The sequence below is a fragment of the Drosophila persimilis genome, unplaced genomic scaffold (genome assembly GCF_003286085.1).
Source record: "Drosophila persimilis strain 14011-0111.01,24,50 unplaced genomic scaffold, DperRS2 tig00000000-arrow-pilon, whole genome shotgun sequence".
In the NCBI taxonomy this organism is placed as follows: domain Eukaryota; kingdom Metazoa; phylum Arthropoda; class Insecta; order Diptera; family Drosophilidae; genus Drosophila; species Drosophila persimilis.
Window position 1 is genome coordinate 207,035 of NW_020825288.1, and position 19,736 is coordinate 226,770.

At 41.1% G+C, this 19,736-nt stretch overlaps 2 long non-coding RNA genes across 2 annotated transcripts; both read right to left on the reverse strand.

The window, feature by feature from the left end:
* Positions 1–1,289: 1,289 nt before the first annotated feature.
* Positions 1,290–1,627, reverse strand: LOC113564900. Its single transcript, XR_003408374.1, has 3 exons — positions 1,597–1,627; positions 1,515–1,544; positions 1,290–1,463 (listed from the first exon to the last, which is right to left on the reverse strand). It is a non-coding gene; the product is annotated as an uncharacterized LOC113564900 (long non-coding RNA).
* Positions 1,628–1,685: 58 nt separating this feature from the next.
* On the reverse strand, positions 1,686–2,271 carry LOC113564901. The gene is made up of 3 exons (XR_003408375.1): positions 2,202–2,271; positions 1,785–1,805; positions 1,686–1,716 (listed from the first exon to the last, which is right to left on the reverse strand). It is a non-coding gene; the product is annotated as an uncharacterized LOC113564901 (long non-coding RNA).
* Positions 2,272–19,736: the final 17,465 nt, after the last annotated feature.

Genomic DNA, 19,736 nt, shown 5'->3' on the forward strand with positions numbered 1-19,736 from the left:
TTATAGATATATCTGAAGCGTTTGATAGAGTATGGCACACCGGTTTGCTATATAAGCTATCAAAACTGGTGTCTCTTCAGGCCTTCAAGCTACTAGAAAGCTACCTAAATGAAAGGACCTTCGAAGTAATTACCAACAATGGTATTACATCGAGAATTGGAAAAATAAAAGCCGGGGTTCCTCAGGGCAGCAATTTAGGTCCACTTCTATACAGCATTTACTCATCTGACGTTCCGCTACCAAACTGCTTGAATGGATATCACCCCACTTCGATACCGGTACTAAGGGAAAAAAACAGAATGTTAGCTACGTATGCAGATGACACAATTATCATGAGCAGAGCGGACTTCCCCTTGACAGCGGCAAAAATGAACGAACAATATTTAAATAAGTTCAGTGTTTGGGCTAAAAAATGGGAAATGGGCATTAACGAAAAGAAAACAGCCCACGTATTTTTCACACTGAATAAACTTAGCAAAACACAGCAAGAAAGTACGCCTAAATTAAATGGACAAAGAATTCCTAACAAATTCAAACAAATGTATCTTGGGGTTACGCTCGATAGGAAACTTAGCCTTAACCACCATGTCAAAGCCATTATAAATAAGACAAGAACTGCGTCAATTAAACTTGATTGGATTATTGGCTGCAAAAGCCGGCTTGCCAAAGAATGCAAAGTGACGATCCTAAAACAATTAATCATGCCAATTTGGTTTTATGCTTTTCCAGTCTGGGGTGCCCTGGCTTCTGACTCATTAGTGAAAAAGATACAAACACTCCAAAACAAACTAGTGAGGAGGGCAGTTAGGGCCACAATATATACAAGAAACGACAATATCAGAAGTGTATACAATATCAAAACTGTCGAGGAGGTTTACGAGAAGGCTAGCGGCCGTCTCGCTAATTCACTTGTGGATCACTCAAACTCCGAAGTGGCCAGACTGCTGACCAACCCCCATGTCCCTAATAGATTGAAATCTAGCCGCCACAGATATGACAATCAACTCCGGAAGTTTATCCTCCCGCGTTGTAATGGACAACGTCAAGAACAACCAAATCCAGATTTGGATCCTACTCGATACTATTCCGAAGCTGAACGCAAAGTTATAGCAGAGAAGTATGTACCCATCCTGAGGAAAGGACTTCCTACTCTGCTGAGGTTAGAAAATGAAGAACAGGAAAGACTGGAAAAGGCTAAAATGGACAATAGAGAGGCCGAACGGAAGAAAAAACCATACAAACACCCGGACAGATTCTGCGAACTACAAATAAACGTGTACAGAAAAATGTATGCTCAAGGGAAATTTACTAGGGAAACAATACTTGAAAGAATCAGGGGCCAACCATTGGGTATACAAAGAATTATAGTGCCAGACCACAGAGGGGATGTAGAGGAAGGCGTCCTCCAGCCGAATGGTTAAGACTTGATCCAATGGTACAGCAAAAATCCAGAAAGTATAAACCTACAAATAAAACTAATTAAAAGCAGCCAAAACATAACTTAAACCACTTACCAAATCACCTCCAAGCAAACCAATCAAAACCTGCAAATAAAATACAATCAAAATCAGCCAAAACAGAAATAAACTCGCTTACCAAATTCAACGCACACCTCCAAATAAACCAATTGAACCTGCAAATAAAATACAATTAAAATCAGTCAAAACACAAATTAATTTACTTACCACGCTAGCATTCAAGCAAACCAATCAATATCTGCAAATAAAATACAATCAAAATCAGCCAAAACAGAAATAAACTCGCTTTCCAAATTCAACGCACACCTCCAAATAAACCAATTGAACCTGCAAATAAAATACAATTAAAATCAGTCAAAACACAAATTAATATACTTACCACGCTAGCTTCCAAACAAACCAATCACAATCTGCAAATAAAATACAATTAAAATCAGCCAAAACAGAAATAAACTCGCTTACCAAATTCAACGCACACCTCCAAACAAACCAATTGAACCTGCAAATAAAATACAATTAAAATCAGTCAAAACACAAATTAATATACTTACCACGCTAGCTTCCAAACAAACCAATCACAATCTGCAAATAAAATACAATTAAAATCAGCCAAAACAGAAATAAACTCGCTTACCAAATTCAACGCACACCTCCAAACAAACCAATTGAACCTGCAAATAAAATACAATTAAAATCAGTCAAAACACAAATTAATTTACTTACCACGCTAGCTTCCAAACGAACCAATCAATATCTGCAAATAAAATACAATCAAAATCAGCCAAAACATAAATAGACTCGCTCACCAAATACAACGCAAACCTCCAAATAAATCAATTGAACCTGCAAATAGAATACATTTAATAATCAGTCAAAACACAAATCAATTCACTTACTACGATAGCCATCAAACAAACCAATCAAAACCTGCAAATAAAATACAATCAAAATCAGCCAAAACAGAAATAGACTCGCTTACCAAATACAACGCAAAACTCCAAATAAACCAAATGAACCTGTAAATAGAATACATTTAATAATCAGCCAAAACACAAATTAATTCACTTACTACGATAGCTTCCAAGCAAGCCAATCAATGGCCTGCAAATAAAATACAAACAAAACATAAACCTGAAAATAAAATAATATTAAAATCAGCCAGGAGTTTCATATTCATCCACAGAAAGAAGCATATGCGTGCGTTCTTCCTAGAGTTGCATCGACTGGATTCGGCCAGGAGGAGAGGGACGAGGCGATGCCGCGCTTGCGATGCCGATGCTTTGGAGGTCTCCCTGTCGTCCATGCCTCCGTTTCGCACCGGATGAGGGGTCCAGGAGCGGCGTTACAAAATTTTTTTACACCTAAGTCAAAAAAAAAAAAAGAAAAAGAAAACACAAGCCAATCTTAACTTGTTTACATATCGATGTTATCGAACTGTATAGTATTTTTCAGTATATTTTATCAATGTTACCGTAATGTCAAAAAAATACCTAAATGTTAAAAAATTTGTAAGTTTCCATAAATAATGTTAAATGTTGCTAATAAGTAATAAGAACACTAATAAAGATTGCGTCAGGTCACACTAAGTGCCCTGAGCAAGTTTGAACATCAAAAGCAAGTTTGAACATCAAAAAAAAAACTGAGCAAGTTTGAACATCAAATGAACATCAAAAAAATCAAAAAGTTTGAACATCAAAAAAATCAAAAAATCAAAAAATATAAATCAAAAAATCAAATAAAATTATATACAAGTAAAGGCCATTAAAAGTATTAAAGAAAAGCAAATAAAAGCAAGGAAAGTAGTGGTACCGAGGAATTGGAAAACTGACTACATGGAAGAAAAAATGGGGGACCAAAGACCAAAGTGCATAAAGGAAGAGAAGGAAGAGAAGGAAGAGAAGAAAATGGAGACCAGCCACCAAACAGACAAGACAACCATTGCTCAACTGGATCTGACAGGTGCGTGCATCACACTTTCTTCCAGCTCTAGCTCGGAGCTTGATGGGTGCTCCCCCCAGAGAACTGGGCTGAGACAGGCACGGGGAGATCCATCTCCTCTCCACGAAATGTCCGTTGATCCATCTTGTTCCTGGGAGTCACTCAATGAGGACGGCACTTTCCCTGAAAAAGTGCCTGATCGGCGAGCCTGCCACCTTCCTGCGGTAGATGTCCAGGGAAACGGCTCCAAAATCAAGCTCCAGAAAACTCTCCAAAATGGAGCACGATATCATCTCTCTCTCTCCACCCGACAGCGACACGGCCAGCAACATGTTGCGGCGAAAGAGCTTACTGACCCGCTTCTCATTAATGTTGCTGATACAGATTATAGACATGTTGCTGTCAATGTTGCTGACGATGTTGCTGACGATGTTGCTGCTGATGATCAAATACATGCAGCCACTAATAAAACCATTGACAATTCATATCTATATATTGACAAAAATAAAAACATTTCTAAACCTAAACCAAACAATTCCAAAAATAAAAATAAGTCTCCTAAAACGAATGTCAAAGCAAAAAAGAGTCTATTAGAATCCCTGACCCCGGCATCCCGTACGAGTATGACTATCACCCAATCCCCTCCTCTGACTGAGCTAGAAAATAGTAACGACATTATAAATAATTGGCTTAGCGATATACCAGCAACCACGCTCCCTAACATGGCTGTCTTCTCAGCCCCCAACTATACCCCGGGAAAAAGGCAAAATAGAGAAATGGACACCACAGACGAGGACCAATCCTTTCATGAATTACCAAAACAAGATCTTGATTTCAACACCCCTAAATTCAAAAGTGACACTGCCAAAAGATTTGCCTCAGAATTCAATAAAATTAAAATTCTTAACCCTACAAAGACAAATCAGCCATTAACACAACCTTCCAATACGAAAGATCTTGACACAGGGGAATTCCAAGACAGTTCTGGGCCAAACAATCCTCAACGACAGCCACTTCCCCCAATTAGCATGCACAGCGAAATGCTCACTGCCAACAATACTGATCAGATTGAGCAGCCTGACCTATTCCCATGGCAGGAAGTGCCAAGGAGTAAGAGGGTACCTTCCATTTACATCTCAGGAGTAAAAACAATAGTACCTCTTTTGGAAAAACTAAACTACACAGCAGGAATAGGTAGATTTACAACCAAAAGTACCCCTGGGAATGGGATCAGAATACAATGTGCTGACATGGATGCCCATAAAAAGATCACCACACTCCTCAACGACCAAAAAGTACCAATGCACACGCATCAGCAGATTGGGCAGCGGGGTGTTCGATATATACTTCGACACTTGCATTACTCAACAACAAGGGAGTGGATTTCCTCTGAGCTTAAAAAAAGGCACTACATCGTGAGATACACCAGCAATATGAAACATAGGTCTACAGGTCAGCCTATAAATATGTTCGAAATTGAAATTGAGCATAAACAGGACGGTTCTCATGATGAAATCTTAAAAATTTCCGAGCTAGGTGGACAGGCAGTGGCTTTTGAGAGGAAATGGGTGACTAGGGACCCGCTTCAGTGTCATAGATGTCAGGCCTACGGACACACTAGGAACTACTGTAAAAACGCACCCAAGTGCATGAAGTGCGCCAGTGACCATCTCTCAACTACATGCACCAAACCCAGATACACTCCTGCTAAATGTGTTAACTGCGGCGGAGAGCATGTCAGTTGTTTTAAGGGTTGCCCGGCCTTCAAAGCTGCCAGAAGCAAGCTCAAAATCGACAAAATTGTCAATATGGACAGGAGCATAGGGAAGGCACTAGGGAGGCCGAGTGTATGGGAGGAGATCTCCAGGCACCCCCAACCAAACAGAGGGGGCCCCACTACTGCAGGTGACCATCGAAAGGATGAGGGCGACTATGTCGAAGGGCGGAAAATTCCAGGGAGGGGTTTCACTAACCCTTTCTCAGGCAGAACAGTCCAACCCAAGCCGAGCCTCCACAGCACTGAAATAAAAAAAAGGCTTTCTAAGATGAGAAACCGAGAAAGGAGCAAGCAAACATCCAGCCATAAGAAGGACAGAATAGGGAAGGGACGGGCTCCAAAAACCGGTGACACGAATGTCAACCCAGCCGCCAGCCACCTAGAGAAATTCCAGAGTAGACTGAGGGAGGAGCAGATGGCGCTCTCGCAGTCTGCAAAAGTAATGACAGAGGGCCCCGCTGAACAGGAGAACAAGCGGTTTGAAGACAGGCTCAATGTAATTGAGCTCAGTATTAAGGACATCATGGCGTCAATTAGCCAAATTCACACTCTACTGCAAAACCCTCCCCCCAAAAATACTGACAATATAAATAACACTACAAACAATTCTGAACATCACAAAACAACAAATATCCTCAATCAAATAGAAAACAAACAATAAAACAACTCATTGCTATACATTATATCTAACTAAACTAGCCAATAATTTACAGACATGAACACAAACAATAATAACGCAAACCATTTCCCACATTCCAATCACCTTCCGCCACAAACTCTTGACACGACCGGGGCAAACCTGCCCAACTCCAACAGGCTTAAAATAGCTTTCTGGAACGCCTGTGGGATCAAAAATAAAATGGCTGAACTTGAAACATTCATGACAAATGGGGACATACAAATTATGATGGTTATTGAAACTAGAACTAAACAGAGCGCCGACCTACTGAAAATACCAAACTATATCTCATACCACACTGCCAATCCTATAAACCACAAAAAAGGGGGGGTCGTGGTATATGTGAAAGAAAATGTTAGACATGCTGCACTGGAACCCATTAGCACCGATTTCCTTCAATGTACCCCAATTGTAATAATCCCAATAAACAACAAGAGGAGAAACATGATCGTGGTTGCACCGACGTACTGCCCACCTAACTTCAATTGGACTGAGAATCATTTCAGATCACTACTCCTGCATTTTGACAACATATTGGGGGGTACCTCCGGGTTCATTTGCTGCGGAGATTGGAATGCTAAGCATCCATGGTGGGGGAACCCCAGATCCTGTAGGAGAGGACGTGCCCTGATGCAAGCTGTGAGCTCTGGAGCCAGATACAACATCCTGGCCACAGGAGGTGCCACCCACTATCCATACGACAGCAGAAAAAGACCCTCAGCCATCGACTTTGCAGTTTGTGGGGGTATTACAGTAAATAGGATGAAAATCCATTCATGTAGCAGTCTGGACTCCGATCACCTGCCAATAACCATCGAAATGTGTACAAATGGGGCCGACACATTCACCCAAAGTTCTACAGGCAGACGACTAATTACAAAGAAAACAAATATTAACAGAGTAAAAGAGCACTTGGAACAGACCATAAACTTAAACACGGAAATTCACTCGGGACTGGATATTGACGACGCAGTAAAAATACTAACTACAAACATACATGACGCGATAAAACTAGCCACTAAAAATGTAAACTCCAATCAAAGATTAAGATCTGGGAATTCAAACAGCCAACGAAGGACGGACAAAGCACGCTATAAACTAGACGATGAAACTAAAGCGCTTCTGCAAATAAAAAACGAACTGAACCTCAGATTTAAAATATTCCACACAGAAGAGGCTAAAACACTGTACAAGGCCGCCCAGAACACCCTCAGGAAAAAATTACAAAAATTAAAAACAAACAACATTAATCAGCAATTTGAAGGTATAAACACGCAAGACAGATACAAAATGGCAAAGCTCTGGAAAGTAACAAATACAATCAAGAGACAGCCACAACCAAACTGGCCCATTTGCACGCAGACGGGGAACTCTAACCAACGACCCGTATGGACCAAGAGTAACGAAGAGAAAGCCGAAGTATTTGTCTCTCACTTTGAACAACGATTTAAGCCCAGACATACAAGCTCAGAAAAGGAACGCGAGACGACACAAAAAGACCTAGACATTGAGAAACAGAAGCTGACGGATGCAGCAACAAAGACACAAACACGTCCTCTCAGACCATTTACACTCCCAGAACTGACAACCGAAATTAAAAACTTGATCTTGAATAAATCCCCAGGTAAAGACAGAATAGACAATGTGTTAATCAAGGCTCTCCCAAAGAAAGCCCTACTATATATTCTCCTGATCTTCAACTCAATGCTGAGATTGGGTCACTTCCCGCAAGCTTGGAAACACGCCACAATCACATTACTTCTTAAGCCAAATAAGCCTGCTCAGTCGGTAACATCCTATCGCCCAATCAGTCTCCTTTCTGGATTAGCTAAAACCTTTGAAAAACTTTTTATTAAACGATTATTTGACTTTGAGGATTTCTCTAGAGCCCTTCCCACACATCAATTTGGGTTTCGAAAAGAACATGCCACTGAACAACAGCTAGCAAGAGTAACGCAATTCATTATGGGGGCCTTCGAAGAAAAACAATACTGCTCAGCTGTTTTTATAGATATATCTGAAGCGTTTGATAGAGTATGGCACACCGGTTTGCTATATAAGCTATCAAAACTGGTGTCTCTTCAGGCCTTCAAGCTACTAGAAAGCTACCTAAATGAAAGGACCTTCGAAGTAATTACCAACAATGGTATTACATCGAGAATTGGAAAAATAAAAGCCGGGGTTCCTCAGGGCAGCAATTTAGGTCCACTTCTATACAGCATTTACTCATCTGACGTTCCGCTACCAAACTGCTTGAATGGATATCACCCCACTTCGATACCGGTACTAAGGGAAAAAAACAGAATGTTAGCTACGTATGCAGATGACACAATTATCATGAGCAGAGCGGACTTCCCCTTGACAGCGGCAAAAATGAACGAACAATATTTAAATAAGTTCAGTGTTTGGGCTAAAAAATGGGAAATGGGCATTAACGAAAAGAAAACAGCCCACGTATTTTTCACACTGAATAAACTTAGCAAAACACAGCAAGAAAGTACGCCTAAATTAAATGGACAAAGAATTCCTAACAAATTCAAACAAATGTATCTTGGGGTTACGCTCGATAGGAAACTTAGCCTTAACCACCATGTCAAAGCCATTATAAATAAGACAAGAACTGCGTCAATTAAACTTGATTGGATTATTGGCTGCAAAAGCCGGCTTGCCAAAGAATGCAAAGTGACGATCCTAAAACAATTAATCATGCCAATTTGGTTTTATGCTTTTCCAGTCTGGGGTGCCCTGGCTTCTGACTCATTAGTGAAAAAGATACAAACACTCCAAAACAAACTAGTGAGGAGGGCAGTTAGGGCCACAATATATACAAGAAACGACAATATCAGAAGTGTATACAATATCAAAACTGTCGAGGAGGTTTACGAGAAGGCTAGCGGCCGTCTCGCTAATTCACTTGTGGATCACTCAAACTCCGAAGTGGCCAGACTGCTGACCAACCCCCATGTCCCTAATAGATTGAAATCTAGCCGCCACAGATATGACAATCAACTCCGGAAGTTTATCCTCCCGCGTTGTAATGGACAACGTCAAGAACAACCAAATCCAGATCTGGATCCTACTCGATACTATTCCGAAGCTGAACGCAAAGTTATAGCAGAGAAGTATGTACCCATCCTGAGGAAAGGACTTCCTACTCTGCTGAGGTTAGAAAATGAAGAACAGGAAAGACTGGAAAAGGCTAAAATGGACAATAGAGAGGCCGAACGGAAGAAAAAACCATACAAACACCCGGACAGATTCTGCGAACTACAAATAAACGTGTACAGAAAAATGTATGCTCAAGGGAAATTTACTAGGGAAACAATACTTGAAAGAATCAGGGGCCAACCATTGGGTATACAAAGAATTATAGTGCCAGACCACAGAGGGGATGTAGAGGAAGGCGTCCTCCAGCCGAATGGTTAAGACTTGATCCAATGGTACAGCAAAAATCCAGAAAGTATAAACCTACAAATAAAACTAATTAAAAGCAGCCAAAACATAACTTAAACCACTTACCAAATCACCTCCAAGCAAACCAATCAAAACCTGCAAATAAAATACAATCAAAATCAGCCAAAACAGAAATAAACTCGCTTACCAAATTCAACGCACACCTCCAAATAAACCAATTGAACCTGCAAATAAAATACAATTAAAATCAGTCAAAACACAAATTAATTTACTTACCACGCTAGCATTCAAGCAAACCAATCAATATCTGCAAATAAAATACAATCAAAATCAGCCAAAACAGAAATAAACTCGCTTTCCAAATTCAACGCACACCTCCAAATAAACCAATTGAACCTGCAAATAAAATACAATTAAAATCAGTCAAAACACAAATTAATATACTTACCACGCTAGCTTCCAAACAAACCAATCACAATCTGCAAATAAAATACAATTAAAATCAGCCAAAACAGAAATAAACTCGCTTACCAAATTCAACGCACACCTCCAAACAAACCAATTGAACCTGCAAATAAAATACAATTAAAATCAGTCAAAACACAAATTAATTTACTTACCACGCTAGCTTCCAAACGAACCAATCAATATCTGCAAATAAAATACAATCAAAATCAGCCAAAACATAAATAGACTCGCTCACCAAATACAACGCAAACCTCCAAATAAATCAATTGAACCTGCAAATAGAATACATTTAATAATCAGTCAAAACACAAATCAATTCACTTACTACGATAGCCATCAAACAAACCAATCAAAACCTGCAAATAAAATACAATCAAAATCAGCCAAAACAGAAATAGACTCGCTTACCAAATACAACGCAAAACTCCAAATAAACCAAATGAACCTGTAAATAGAATACATTTAATAATCAGCCAAAACACAAATTAATTCACTTACTACGATAGCTTCCAAACAAACCAATCAATAACCTGCAAATAAAATACAAACAAAACATAAACCTGAAAATAAAATAATATTAAAATCAGCCAGGAGTTTCATATTCATCCACAGAAAGAAGCATATGCGTGCGTTCTTCCTAGAGTTGCATCGACTGGATTCGGCCAGGAAAAGAGGGACGAGGCGATGCCGCGCTTGCGATGCCGATGCTTTGGAGGTCTCCCTGTCGTCCATGCCTCCGTTTCGCACCGGATGAGGGGTCCAGGAGCGGCGTTACAAAATTTTTTTACACCTAAGTCAAAAAAAAAAAGAAAAAGAAAACACAAGCCAATCTTAACTTGTTTACATATCGATGTTATCGAACTGTATAGTATTTTTCAGTATATTTTATCAATGTTACCGTAATGTTAAAAAAATACCTAAATGTTAAAAAAATTTGTAAGTTTCCATAAATAATGTTAAATGTTGCTAATAAGTAATAAGAACACTAATAAAGATTGCGTCAGGTCACACTAAGTGCCCTGAGCAAGTTTGAACATCAAAAAAAGCAAGTTTGAACATCAAAAGCAAGTTTGAACATCAAAAATCAAAAAAATAAATCAAAAAATCAAATAAAATTATATACAAGTAAAGGCCATTAAAAGTATTAAAGAAAAGCAAATAAAAGCAAGGAAAGTAGTGGTACCGAGGAATTGGAAAACTGACTACATGGAAGAAAAAATGGGGGACCAAAGACCAAAGTGCATAAAGGAAGAGAAGGAAGAGAAGGAAGAGAGGAAAATGGAGACCAGCCACCAAACAGACAAGACAACCATTGCTCAACTGGATCTGACAGGTGCGTGCATCACACTTTCTTCCAGCTCTAGCTCGGAGCTTGATGGGTGCTCCCCCCAGAGAACTGGGCTGAGACAGGCACGGGGAGATCCATCTCCTCTCCACGAAATGTCCGTTGATCCATCTTGTTCCTGGGAGTCACTCAATGAGGACGGCACTTTCCCTGAAAAAGTGCCTGATCGGCGAGCCTGCCACCTTCCTGCGGTAGATGTCCAGGGAAACGGCTCCAAAATCAAGCTCCAGAAAACTCTCCAAAATGGAGCACGATATCATCTCTCTCTCTCCACCCGACAGCGACACGGCCAGCAACATGTTGCGGCGAGAGAGCTTACTGACCCGCTTCTCATTAATGTTGCTGATACAGATTATAGACATGTTGCTGTCAATGTTGCTGACGATGTTGCTGCTGATGATCAAATACATGCAGCCACTAATAAAACCATTGACAATTCATATCTATATATTGACAAAAATAAAAACAATTCTAAACCTAAAACAAACAATTCCAAAAATAAAAATAAGTCTCCTAAAACGAATATCAAAGCAAAAAAGAGTCTATTAGAATCCCTGACCCCGGCATCCCGTACGAGTATGACTATCACCCAATCCCCTCCTCTGACTGAGCTAGAAAATAGTAACGACATCATAAATAATTGGCTTAGCGATATACCAGCAACCACGCTCCCTAACATGGCTGTCTTCTCAGCCCCCAACTATACCCCGGGAAAAAGGCAAAATAGAGAAATGGACACCACAGACGAGGACCAATCCTTTCATGAATTACCAAAACAAGATCTTGATTTCAACACCCCTAAATTCAAAAGTGACACTGCCAAAAGATTTGCCTCAGAATTCAATAAAATTAAAATTCATAACCCTACAAAGACAAATCAGCCATTAACACAACCTTCCAATACGAAAGATCTTGACACAGGGGAATTCCAAGACAGTTCTGGGCCAAACAATCTTCAACGACAGCCACTTCCCCCAATTAGCATGCACAGCGAAATGCTCACTGCCAACAATACTGATCAGATTGAGCAGCCTGACCTATTCCCATGGCAGGAAGTGCCAAGGAGTAAGAGGGTACCTTCCATTTACATCTCAGGAGTAAAAACAATAGTACCTCTTTTGGAAAAACTAAACTACACAGCAGGAATAGGTAGATTTACAACCAAAAGTACCCCTGGGAATGGGATCAGAATACAATGTGCTGACATGGATGCCCATAAAAAGATCACCACACTCCTCAACGACCAAAAAGTACCAATGCACACGCATCAGCAGATTGGGCAGCGGGGTGTTCGATATATACTTCGACACTTGCATTACTCAACAACAAGGGAGTGGATTTCCTCTGAGCTTAAAAAAAGGCACTACATCGTGAGATACACCAGCAATATGAAACATAGGTCTACAGGTCAGCCTATAAATATGTTCGAAATTGAAATTGAGCATAAACAGGACGGTTCTCATGATGAAATCTTAAAAATTTCCGAGCTAGGTGGACAGGCAGTGGCTTTTGAGAGGAAATGGGTGACTAGGGACCCGCTTCAGTGTCATAGATGTCAGGCCTACGGACACACTAGGAACTACTGTAGAAACGCACCCAAGTGCATGAAGTGCGCCAGTGACCATCTCTCAACTACATGCACCAAACCCAGATACACTCCTGCTAAATGTGTTAACTGCGGCGGAGAGCATGTCAGTTGTTTTAAGGGTTGCCCGGCCTTCAAAGCTGCCAGAAGCAAGCTCAAAATCGACAAAATTGTCAATATGGACAGGAGCATAGGGAAGGCACTAGGGAGGCCGAGTGTATGGGAGGAGATCTCCAGGCACCCCCAACCAAACAGAGGGGGCCCCACTACTGCAGGTGACCATCGAAAGGATGAGGGCGACTATGTCGAAGGGCGGAAAATCCCAGGGAGGGGTTTCACTAACCCTTTCTCAGGCAGAACAGTCCAACCCAAGCCGAGCCTCCACAGCACTGAAATAAAAAAAAGGCTTTCTAAGATGAGAAACCGAGAAAGGAGCAAGCAAACATCCAGCCATAAGAAGGACAGAATAGGGAAGGGACGGGCTCCAAAAACCGGTGACACGAATGTCAACCCAGCCGCCAGCCACCTAGAGAAATTCCAGAGTAGACTGAGGGAGGAGCAGATGGCGCTCTCGCAGTCTGCAAAAGTAATGACAGAGGGCCCCGCTGAACAGGAGAACAAGCGGTTTGAAGACAGGCTCAATGTAATTGAGCTCAGTATTAAGGACATCATGGCGTCAATTAGCCAAATTCACACACTACTGCAAAACCCTCCCCCCAAAAATACTGACAATATAAATAACACTACAAACAATTCTGAACATCACAAAACAACAAATATCCTCAATCAAATAGAAAACAAACAATAAAACAACTCATTGCTATACATTATATCTAACTAAACTAGCCAATAATTTACAGACATGAACACAAACAATAATAACGCAAACCATTTCCCACATTCCAATCACTTTCCGCCACAAACTCTTGACACGACCGGGGCAAACCTGCCCAACTCCAACAGGCTTAAAATAGCTTTCTGGAACGCCTGTGGGATCAAAAATAAAATGGCTGAACTTGAAACATTCATGACAAATGGGGACATACAAATTATGATGGTTATTGAAACTAGAACTAAACAGAGCGCTGACCTACTGAAAATACCAAACTACATCTCATACCACACTGCCAATCCTATAAACCACAAAAAAGGGGGGGTCGTGGTATATGTGAAAGAAAATGTTAGACATGCTGCACTGGAACCCATTAGCACCGATTTCCTTCAATGTACCCCAATTGTAATAATCCCAATAAACAACAAGAGGAGAAACATGATCGTGGTTGCACCGACGTACTGCCCACCTAACTTCAATTGGACTGAGAATCATTTCAGATCACTACTCCTGCATTTTGACAACATATTGGGGGGTACCTCCGGGTTCATTTGCTGCGGAGATTGGAATGCTAAGCATCCATGGTGGGGGAACCCCAGATCCTGTAGGAGAGGACGTGCCCTGATGCAAGCTGTGAGCTCTGGAGCCAGATACAACATCCTGGCCACAGGAGGTGCCACCCACTATCCATACGACAGCAGAAAAAGACCCTCAGCCATCGACTTTGCAGTTTGTGGGGGTATTACAGTAAATAGGATGAAAATCCATTCATGTAGCAGTCTGGACTCCGATCACCTGCCAATAACCATCGAAATGTGTACAAATGGGGCCGACACATTCACCCAAAGTTCTATAGGCAGACGACTAATTACAAAGAAAACAAATATTAACAGAGTAAAAGAGCACTTGGAACAGACCATAAACTTAAACACGGAAATTCACTCGGGACTGGATATTGACGACGCAGTAAAAATACTAACTACAAACATACATGACGCGATAAAACTAGCCACTAAAAATGTAAACTCCAATCAAAGATTAAGATCTGGGAATTCAAACAGCCAACGAAGGATGGACAAAGCACGCTATAAACTAGACGATGAAACTAAAGCGCTTCTGCAAATAAAAAACGAACTGAACCTCAGATTTAAAATATTCCACACAGAAGAGGCTAAAACACTGTACAAGGCCGCCCAGAACACCCTCAGGAAAAAATTACAAAAATTAAAAACAAACAACATTAATCAGCAATTTGAAGGTATAAACACGCAAGACAGATACAAAATGGCAAAGCTCTGGAAAGTAACAAATACAATCAAGAGACAGCCACAACCAAACTGGCCCATTTGCACGCAGACGGGGAACTCTAACCAACGACCCGTATGGACCAAGAGTAACGAAGAGAAAGCCGAAGTATTTGTCTCTCACTTTGAACAACGATTTAAGCCCAGACATACAAGCTCAGAAAAGGAACGCGAGACGACACAAAAAGACCTAGACATTGAGAAACAGAAGCTGACGGATGCAGCAACAAAGACACAAACACGTCCTCTCAGACCATTTACACTCCCAGAACTGACAACCGAAATTAAAAACTTGATCTTGAATAAATCCCCAGGTAAAGACAGAATAGACAATGTGTTAATCAAGGCTCTCCCAAAGAAAGCCCTACTATATATTCTCCTGATCTTCAACTCAATGCTGAGATTGGGTCACTTCCCGCAAGCTTGGAAACACGCCACAATCACATTACTTCTTAAGCCAAATAAGCCTGCTCAGTCGGTAACATCCTATCGCCCAATCAGTCTCCTTTCTGGATTAGCTAAAACCTTTGAAAAACTTTTTATTAAACGATTATTTGACTTTGAGGATTTCTCTAGAGCCCTTCCCACACATCAATTTGGGTTTCGAAAAGAACATGCCACTGAACAACAGCTAGCAAGAGTAACGCAATTCATTATGGGGGCCTTCGAAGAAAAACAATACTGCTCAGCTGTTTTTATAGATATATCTGAAGCGTTTGATAGAGTATGGCACACCGGTTTGCTATATAAGCTATCAAAACTGGTGTCTCTTCAGGCCTTCAAGCTACTAGAAAGCTACCTAAATGAAAGGACCTTCGAAGTAATTACCAACAATGGTATTACATCGAGAATTGGAAAAATAAAAGCCGGGGTTCCTCAGGGCAGCAATTTAGGTCCACTTCTATACAGCATTTACTCATCTGACGTTCCGCTACCAAACTGCTTGAATGGATATCACCCCACTTCGATACCGGTACTAAGGGAAAAAAACAGAATGTTAGCTACGTATGCAGATGACACAATTATCATGAGCAGAGCGGACTTCCCCTTGACAGCGGCAAAAATGAACGAACAATATTTAAATAAGTTCAGTGTTTGGGCTAAAAAATGGGAAATGGGCATTAACGAAAAGAAAACAGCCCACGTATTTTTCACACTGAATAAACTTAGCAAAACACAGCAAGAAAGTACGCCTAAATTAAATGGACAAAGAATTCCTAACAAATTCAAACAAATGTATCTTGGGGTTACGCTCGATAGGAAACTTAGCCTTAACCACCATGTCAAAGCCATTATAAATAAGACAAGAACTGCGTCAATTAAACTTGATTGGATTATTGGCTGCAAAAGCCGGCTTGCCAAAGAATGCAAAGTGACGATCCTAAAACAATTAATCATGCCAATTTGGTTTTATGCTTTTCCAGTCTGGGGTGCCCTGGCTTCTGACTCATTAGTGAAAAAGATACAAACACTCCAAAACAAACTAGTGAGGAGGGCAGTTAGGGCCACAATATATACAAGAAACGACAATATCAGAAGTGTATACAATATCAAAACTGTCGAGGAGGTTTACGAGAAGGCTAGCGGCCGTCTCGCTAATTCACTTGTGGATCACTCAAACTCCGAAGTGGCCAGACTGCTGACCAACCCCCATGTCCCTAATAGATTGAAATCTAGCCGCCACAGATATGACAATCAACTCCGGAAGTTTATCCTCCCGCGTTGTAATGGACAACGTCAAGAACAACCAAATCCAGATTTGGATCCTACTCGATACTATTCCGAAGCTGAACGCAAAGTTATAGCAGAGAAGTATGTACCCATCCTGAGGAAAGGACTTCCTACTCTGCTGAGGTTAGAAAATGAAGAACAGGAAAGACTGGAAAAGGCTAAAATGGACAATAGAGAGGCCGAACGGAAGAAAAAAACCATACAAACACCCGGACAGATTCTGCGAACTACAAATAAACGTGTACAGAAAAATGTATGCTCAAGGGAAATTTACTAGGGAAACAATACTTGAAAGAATCAGGGGCCAACCATTGGGTATACAAAGAATTATAGTGCCAGACCACAGAGGGGATGTAGAGGAAGGCGTCCTCCAGCCGAATGGTTAAGACTTGATCCAATGGTACAGCAAAAATCCAGAAAGTATAAACCTACAAATAAAACTAATTAAAAGCAGCCAAAACATAACTTAAACCACTTACCAAATCACCTCCAAGCAAACCAATCAAAACCTGCAAATAAAATACAATCAAAATCAGCCAAAACAGAAATAAACTCGCTTACCAAATTCAACGCACACCTCCAAATAAACCAATTGAACCTGCAAATAAAATACAATTAAAATCAGTCAAAACACAAATTAATTTACTTACCACGCTAGCATTCAAGCAAACCAATCAATATCTGCAAATAAAATACAATCAAAATCAGCCAAAACAGAAATAAACTCGCTTTCCAAATTCAACGCACACCTCCAAATAAACCAATTGAACCTGCAAATAAAATACAATTAAAATCAGTCAAAACACAAATTAATATACTTACCACGCTAGCTTCCAAACAAACCAATCACAATCTGCAAATAAAATACAATTAAAATCAGCCAAAACAGAAATAAACTCGCTTACCAAATTCAACGCACACCTCCAAACAAACCAATTGAACCTGCAAATAAAATACAATTAAAATCAGTCAAAACACAAATTAATATACTTACCACGCTAGCTTCCAAACAAACCAATCACAATCTGCAAATAAAATACAATTAAAATCAGCCAAAACAGAAATAAACTCGCTTACCAAATTCAACGCACACCTCCAAACAAACCAATTGAACCTGCAAATAAAATACAATTAAAATCAGTCAAAACACAAATTAATTTACTTACCACGCTAGCTTCCAAACGAACCAATCAATATCTGCAAATAAAATACAATCAAAATCAGCCAAAACATAAATAGACTCGCTCACCAAATACAACGCAAACCTCCAAATAAATCAATTGAACCTGCAAATAGAATACATTTAATAATCAGTCAAAACACAAATCAATTCACTTACTACGATAGCCATCAAACAAACCAATCAAAACCTGCAAATAAAATACAATCAAAATCAGCCAAAACAGAAATAGACTCGCTTACCAAATACAACGCAAAACTCCAAATAAACCAAATGAACCTGTAAATAGAATACATTTAATAATCAGCCAAAACACAAATTAATTCACTTACTACGATAGCTTCCAAGCAAGCCAATCAATGGCCTGCAAATAAAACACAAACAAAACATAAACCTGAAAATAAAATAATATTAAAATCAGCCAGGAGTTTCATATTCATCCACAGAAAGAAGCATATGCGTGCGTTCTTCCTAGAGTTGCATCGACTGGATTCGGCCAGGAGGAGAGGGACGAGGCGATGCCGCGCTTGCGATGCCGATGCTTTGGAGGTCTCCCTGTCGTCCATGCCTCCGTTTCGCACCGGATGAGGGGTCCAGGAGCGGCGTTACAAAATTTTTTTACACCTAAGTCAAAAAAAAAAAAAAAAGAAAAAGAAAACACAAGCCAATCTTAACTTGTTTACATATCGATGTTATCGAACTGTATAGTATTTTTCAGTATATTTTATCAATGTTACCGTAATGTTAAAAAAATACCTAAATGTTAAAAAATTTGTAAGTTTCCATAAATAATGTTAAATGTTGCTAATAAGTAATAAGAACACTAATAAAGATTGCGTCAGGTCACACTAAGTGCCCTGAGCAAGTTTGAACATCAAAAAAACTGAAGCGCGTCCGCGCCGAGGTGGATGATGATGATGACGATGATGACAGTGATGATATGGTTGTTGAGTTTGATGACGATGACGACGACGACAATTTGGATGCCAATTATGCATCGGCCAAACGACGACTCCGGGAAAGTAACCAACAGGCAAGCAAATCCCATATCCCCCAAATTCAAAACCATCTCCATCACCAACAATCAAACCAGCAACAGCAACAACATCAGCGGACAATTACACAAAATGCCCCTGCCCCCGCCCCTGCCCCTGCCCCTGCCCCTGCTCCAGCCAATGCTCCACTAGCTCTACCTCACTCACCTGCAAATGCAACTAGTAGCTGCGGCACAGGAACCCACAGCAGCAGCAGCGGCGGCGGCGTTGGGCTGCTCCAGCTGCCCGCCCTGAGTATGCCCAATGCCAGACAAATTCGGATGCTGCAGCGACAGCACCAACCAATGACAATCATTCCCCCCCCCATCATTCTGCCAGCTGTCCCCGACATTATGCCCATTCTGGACAAGCTGCAGAAGGACCCGAGGGTGGGCAACAGCAGCTATCACACCAAGCTCATCAGCCGCAATGGTGTCCGTATCCAGGCCCGCGACATGGCTACCAGGGATGCCATCATGGCAGTCCTGGGCGATGGCGACGGCAACGAGGCGATGACTGGCCACTACACACACCAGCACAAGAGTGACCGTGGGCTACGGATCGTCGTGCGAGATCTCCACCACTCCACAAGCACCCAACTAATAAAAAATCAGATGGCCGAATTGGGTTATTATGTTATATTTATTAGAGCCATTAAAGGGAGATCCGATGGACAGCCGCTCGACCAGTTCGAGTTGGAGATAGCCCCCAAGCCGGATGAAAGCCACCACGATGTCCTCCAATTAACCCAGCTGGGCAACCAGTTGGTGACCGTTGAGAGGCAGGCCAAGCCGGTGGACCCAGCCCAGTGCCACAGATGTCAGGCATTCGGGCACACCCGCGCCTACTGCAGGCGTTCATTCGTCTGTATGAAGTGTGCGGGTGCCCACGCGTCCACGGCATGTGCCAAGCCAAGGGCAGACGCTCCTAAATGCGCCAATTGCCAGGGCGCCCACATCAGCGCCTACAAG